General features: G+C 36.2%; 1 non-coding gene across 1 annotated transcript; it reads left to right on the top strand.

The window, feature by feature from the left end:
* The first annotated feature begins 4,493 nt into the window (after nucleotides 1–4,493).
* Nucleotides 4,494–4,599, top strand: LOC128041998 (small nucleolar RNA R71). The gene has a single exon (XR_008197206.1). It is a non-coding gene; the product is annotated as a small nucleolar RNA R71 (small nucleolar RNA).
* Nucleotides 4,600–6,599: the final 2,000 nt, after the last annotated feature.

Raw genomic sequence — 6,599 nt, 5'->3', positions numbered from 1 at the left:
CTTGAATAGTTTGGCATTCTCATACGAAAACATTCGAAACTCTTCTAACTCATTAAGTTGAAGCATTTGTTTTTCTTTAGCAAGCTTAAGATCCAAGTTGAGTTGTGGAGAGCCCAGTAAGTTTTATGTTCTAACTTGAAAGGCAAATGACAAGGTTTCCCAAAAACCAACATACAGGGTGACATACCTAAAGGTGTTTTGTATGCTATCCTGTAGGCCCATAAAGCGTCGTCTAGTCTTTTGGACCAATCACATCGGTTTGGACAAACTACCTTCTCAAGTATGCCTTTTATCTCTTTGTTCACCAATTCAACTTGTCCATTTGTCTACGGATGGTAAGTTGTGACAACCTTGTGTTTCACTCCATGTTTTTGGAGTAACCATTTCAACCATTTGTTTATAAAATGGGACCCTTCATTACTGATGATGGCCCTAGGAGTTCCAAACCTTGTGAGCACATGTTTTTGCAAAATTTTCATCACAACCTTGGCATTATTCGTCGAATATGCCTCGGCCTCAACCAACCTAGACATGTACTACTACCAATATATACTTGTGACCAAAAGACAGAGGAAAAGGACCAAGTAAGTCAATATCCAAACATCGAATAATTCTTCCTCAATGATGTTAGTTTGAGGCATCTCATTTCTGTTGGTGATGTTCCCAACCCTTTGGCATCGATCACAACTCTTTATGTAAGCATACGCATCTTTCAATACCGTTGGCCAAAAACATCTGGATTGCAATACTTTGGCTGCAATACGTGCACCTCCCAAGTGTCCCCCACTTGGAGCTGTGTGGCCAATGATATAAAATCCCATGTACTTCATCTTCTACCATGCATCTCATGATCATTTAATCTGCATACTTTCTAAACAAGTATGGTTCTTTCCAAAAATAGTACATTGAGAAGAAAGTTTTTCTTTTGTTGATATGACTTATCAAGAGGCATCAAACCACAAGCTAAATAGTTAGCAAAATTAGCAAACCAAAGGGTATTATGGGCATGATTTACCTTAACTATGTGTTTATCTGGTAATGTCTCCTGATTGGGTATAATTAGAGAAGTCCCTTGTTGCGGCTCTAATCTCGAGAAGTGATATGCTACTTGGTTTTCTACTCCCTTTCGATCTTGAATTTCTAGATCGAACTCTTGGAGTAGAAGTACCCATCGAATCAATCTCGGCTTAACATCTTTCTTGGCAAGTAAGTATTTAATTATCGAGTGATCTGTATAGACAGTCAGTTTGGTAGCTACAAGATAAGATCGAAACTTGTCAAAAGCAAATACAACAGCAAGTAATTCTTTTTTTACCGTGTAATTTAGTTGAGCTCCGATCAAAGTTCGAATTCCATAGTATATAGGATGACAAACTTTTTTCTTTCACTGGCCCATCATAGCTCCTATCGTGAAGTCACTTGCGTCAGACATCAATTTAAATGGCAATTCCCAATCCGGTGTTGCGATAATGGGTGCTAAAACTAATCGATTCTTCAGATCATTGAAAGCTCTTAAACACTCCTCATCAAATTTGAACACAGTGTCCTTCATCCATAATTTGCATAAGGGTTTAGCAATTTTGGAAAAAGTCCTTGATAAATCTCTGATAGAAACCAGTGTGGCCCAAAAAGCTTCTAACACCTTTTACAGATGTTGGAGGTGGGAGTTTCTCAATAACATCTACCTTTTCTTTATCTACCTCGATTTTATGTCTCGTTCTTTGATGCCCTAGAACAATACCTTCTTGTACCATGAAATGACACTTTTCCTAGTTAAGTACGAGGTTTGTTTCTTTGCATTGCCTTAGTACCTTGGCTAGATTGGCTAGGAAATTATCATATGTATCTTCGAATACTGAAATATCATCCATAAATACTTCCAATTATTTTTCAACCATGTCAGTAAAAATAGACATCATACATCTTTGAAATGTAGCAGGTGCATTACATAAACCAAATGGCATGCATCTAAATGTGAATGTACCATACGGTGATGTAAATGTTGTTTTGTGTTGATCCTCTGGCACTACTATAATCTGATTATACCTTAATTATCCATCAAGAAAATAGTAATAGTCTCATTCCCTGAGTCTATCTAGCATTGATCCAAAAACGAAAAAGGTAAGTGGTATTTCCTAGTTGCCTTGTTTAACTTCCGATAACCAATGCAAATTCTCCATCCCGTAACCGTTTTGGTTGGTATTTGCTCATTATTCTCATTTTCAACAACTGTGATACCTCTTTTCTTTGGTACACACTGGACCAGACTTACCCATGAACTATCAGAGATGGGGTAAATTATACCCACATCTAACCACTTAATGCTTTCCTTTTTTATAACGTCCTTCATGATGGGGTTCAACCTCTATTGTCCATCAATCATCCCCTTGTCACCATCTTCTAGGATGATCTTGTGAGCTAATGCCACGAATATCAGCTATGGTTCATCTGATAGCCTTCTTGGATTGTTTCTATACTAGAATGAGTTTCTCTTCTTGCTCTTCAGTCAACTCCGCTGAAACAATCATAGGCAAAGTAGAAGCGTTACCAAAATAAACATATTTTAAATGTGAGGGAAGTACCTTCAGTTCTAATTTTAGTGGCTCCTCAATTGACGCTTTTGGCTGGACGTAATCTCTACTTTCTAATTCCAAAGATTCAAAGAAGGATTACGCATTAAATCCCCTTTGATTAGCTTCTAGCAAAGCTAAGTATTCCTCCCCATCTTCATCACTCAGACCATTTAATGTCAAAATTTGCTCTAATGGGTCCTCAACAAAGTCGAGTTCCTCTTCTATGACTAATTCCTCCAACTTGGGAACTGCAGAACAATCATCAATTATGTCAGGAAATCGTATAGACTTAAAAACATTAAATGTTACCTAATCATCCTAAACATACATGGTTAGTTTGCCCTTCTACACATCAATAAGGGTCCTTCCAGTTCCTACAAAAGGCTTTCCTAGGATGATTGACACCACTTTATCTACTTCAAAGTTTAAGATAACAAAGTCACCAGGAAAGTTAAATTTATCTATACGTACCAATACATCCTCGATTTTTCCTTCTGGATGTGCTAAAGACCAATCTGCTAATTGAAGTGCAACTATAGTAGATCTAACTTCGCCTGTCCCCAACATTCTGAATATAGACATGGGTATCAAGTTGATGTTTGCACCCAAATCGCATAATGTCATACCACAATAAGTTACTCCAATGTTGAAAGGTACCGTAAAACATCCAGTATCCTTAAACTTTGAGGGTAGTTTGTCTTGAAGATATGCATTACATTCTTTCGTCAGGGCTACAGTCTCAAATTATCCAAGTCTTCGTTTCTTAGACAGGATATCCTTCATAAATTTGACGTAATTTGGCATTTTTTCAAGTGCTTCTACCAACGGAATGTTGATATGAAGTTGCTTGAGTACGTCTAGAAATTTCTTGAACTGGACTTCTTGTTTATGCTTTTGAAGTTACCTTATCGGGTTTTGCAAATTCTAGTTCTAGTGAAGCTAGAATTTCAACATTTAACCAATTTTTTACTTTATCAGAATTGACTAGTCAGAAGTTCCCTTATCGGGTTTTGCAGATTCTGGTTCTGGTGAAGCTAGAATTTCAACACTTGGTTAAACTTCCACTGAATCTTGAGCATCAACTGGCTCCTCTTCAACTCTGCATGTGTTAGGATCTAATGTCTTTTTGCTCCTTAATGTCATTGCTTCACAATGCTCTTTCCCTAGATTTCTTGGGTTCTCCGTATCACTAGGCAAAGAACCTTGTAGTTGGTTCCTAAGTTCAGTTGCAAGCTGGCCCATTTGGTTTTCTAGGTTTTTCAATGTGGCTGTTTGGCTGTGGATTAAGACATCATTTTTCATTATGTATGCCTTCAACATGTTTTCTTAGCCATTGAAAGTTTCAGCTTGAGGTTGATTTTGAACTTGTTGAGAGATATAGGTGGTTGGATCAGTTTAGGTTGAGCATAAGTGTTACTGGGTCCAGCCCCTTGGTTACTCTAAGAGAAATTAGGGTGGTTTCGCCAAGATGGGTTATAAAAATTGGATTACAATCCTTGCCTTCCTCGGTTCTGGTTCCTGTTACCCATGTAATACACGAATTCTGGGTTTGACAGGCATTCTTTGAACAAGTGCCCTTCCCCAAAATAAACACAAGCTACATTTTCGAATTGATTCGGTGGCTTAGCTACAAAATTATTAAACCCATTAGTAGTAAAGTTTTCAATCATTGAGGATATCAAGGATACCTAAGATGCAAGTGAAGTGAGAGCGTTCACTTCATGTACTCCAACGACTCGTCTTCTTGACGCTACTCAGTTGGTTGACCATTGATAATTGTTGTTGGCAATCCTCTCAATTATTTTATAAGCCTCGTTATAAGACTTAGAAAGGAGAGCTCCACTAGTAGAAGTGTATACTACCATTCTCGTGTGAGCATTAAGACCATTATAGAATGTCTCAAGCTGGATACAATATGGGATTCCATGATGAGGGCAGTTCCATAGTAATCCTTTTTACCTTTCCTATGCCTCATACAAGGACTCATCATCCATGTGCTGGAAAGTAGTAATTTCATTCTGTAACTTAGCATTTTTGCTAGGTGAGAAGTACTTCATAAGAAATCTTTCTGCTAACTCTTGCCATATGGTAATGGAATATGGTGGCAATGAATTCAACCAGGCTCGAGCTTTGTCCTTTAGCGAATATGGGAATAGTATTAATCGTAGTGCATCCTCGGATACTCCGGCTAGTTTGAAAGAATCGCTCACCTCCATAAATAGTCTTAAGTGAAGGTGAGGTTTTTTGGTAGGCATTCCACTAAATTGGCCTACTATTTGAAGCATCTGGAACATGACTGGCTTCAGCTCAAATTTTTTCACCTTGATTTCAGGTCTCCTAATGCCCGGATTAAGCTCATGAAACACTGGCATGAAATACTGTCTTAGAGCTCTATCCCTATCATCATCGATAAGGATAGGATTTTGGGCAGGGTTTGCTCTGTTTCATTGATTCAGAATTTCAAAATTAATTTCTTCAGTCCTTCTTTGAGCTGCTTGTCTTCTTCGTTGTTGAAAAGTTCTTTCAATCTCAAGGTCTACAGGGAGTAAGTCGATAATTTGATCAGTACTCATAAACACCTGAAAAAAATTACAGAAAAATTAATTAAGTAAAAAACTAATAGAAAAATAAACCAAAATGCAAAATTAACAAATTCAAAAAATAATGACTTTTAAAACAGTCCCCAGCAACGACGCCAAAAACTTTGAACGATGGAAATGTGCAAGTGTACACAATCGCAACAAATAATAAAGTGACAAGTAAATCTCGAGTTACTTTACCCACAGGGACTACGTAAGAAAATATTTATGAAATGAAATTAAAAACACTTTGGCGAAGGGAAATTTTTGTTTTGAAAAAGGGTTTAATAAAACTAGATTTTAACTAAGTAAATTAACTAAGAAAATTAAAATGTAAAAATTCCAATGCACGATTTTTGAAAAACAAGTTTAATTAATATCACATAATTGTGTTAGATCAATTACATTTCTTAACCTAATATTTCTAAAACAATGTTCATGTTGATACGAATAAATTCAAGGCAACTTGGTAAATTGTTAACTTAGAGCAAATCTTGACTTACCAAATTAACTAATCTCTTGAACATATTACTATGCCAATTCAAACAATTTATCAATTTTACTAAGCAAGTAAAAGATTAATTTAAGTAACAATATATTCCTAAATTGAAACAGTTTAATCACAATAATCTTGCAAGTTATGGAAGGCTAATGTATCGCTTAATACCGTCATTAATTGAACTCTTAGTTACCTTAGAGGATTAAACATGCATTGATTAATTATTGTGTCAATTAATTACAAATTCAATATGATTAATAATTAATTCATTAGTTACCTTACAATTATAATGCAAGTATAACATAATCATGGTTTTACTTAATCAAAAAAATTACCAAGACTTATAACAACACAAACATGATTTTAATAACTTAACTAGACAAAATGCAATCAACCTACAACGAATTAAATTTAAGCCATGTTTATTAAATTTAGAATAACAACATAAAAAATATTCATAGACATGTTCATAACAAAAATAAGGAAAGTTAAAGGATAGGAAACTAAAATTAAATCTCGTGTTTCTCCGAAGCCAAACTAGTTTGCTCCTCTCCTTCTCCGCTTGTTCTGTTGTTCCATGACTTCTATAAGCACTTGAGTGCTGCTACCCAAGGTGGTTGAAGGCTCTTTTCGAACAGGGAAATCGACAATGGAAAGTAGAAGGGAAAATGGGAAACAAAGAGAGGTTTTGGAAGCGAGAAAGTGAGAAAAAGAGAGAGAGAAGTGTGGCATAAGAGGTGTGTTGAATAAATAGGTGAACGGGGTATTTATAGGTAGGAGTGTCTACTAAAAAATGCAAATAATTAGCAGCCATTAACTCCCCCAATGGCCAGCCACCACTCATGCATTTGTTGAAGATTTCAACTTGCTATATTTAACTAGGGGCAAATCTACAAAAGCATAATAAGTAGAGGGGTTTGAATGAGATTTCGAGAAGACTTCAAGGGC

This window comes from Gossypium raimondii, chromosome 6, assembly GCF_025698545.1.
Source record: "Gossypium raimondii isolate GPD5lz chromosome 6, ASM2569854v1, whole genome shotgun sequence".
Lineage (NCBI taxonomy): Eukaryota > Viridiplantae > Streptophyta > Magnoliopsida > Malvales > Malvaceae > Gossypium > Gossypium raimondii.
The sequence above is the reverse complement of the archived record's forward strand: the minus strand, read 5'-3'. Positions and strand labels throughout refer to the sequence as shown.